Below are 372 nucleotides of genomic sequence, written 5' to 3'. Positions count from 1 at the left end.
ACTCATTTCCTTCAAAGGTAGCTTAAATCATTGACAGAAAAATCAGATGAAGCATTATCTGCCCCTGCTTCTTTTCCTAACTGGAAGACATATTCTCTAATTAAAATTATAGATTAGCAAAGCCCTAACTCATTAGCATCTGTCCTCTCATTTCTAACAACTTAGCTTATCCAGGTTGTTAGTACTTCCTAACATGTTTACTATGAAAGGGGGCCTCTAAGACTTCTCTAAAACCCTGTTCTGTGTGTCTGGTAATGGCCTGGGGTTGGATACTTGTTTAATGATCAATGAAAGCTTCTCTCCATGTAACTGAGTTTTTCAGAGAGTAGAATAACCAAGTCAATGTTTAACTGCATTCTTTAGTTCTGGAAT

The sequence above is a fragment of the Rattus norvegicus genome, chromosome 15 (genome assembly GCF_036323735.1).
Source record: "Rattus norvegicus strain BN/NHsdMcwi chromosome 15, GRCr8, whole genome shotgun sequence".
Taxonomy (NCBI): Eukaryota; Metazoa; Chordata; class Mammalia; order Rodentia; family Muridae; genus Rattus; species Rattus norvegicus.
Note: the sequence above shows the minus strand (reverse complement) of the source record.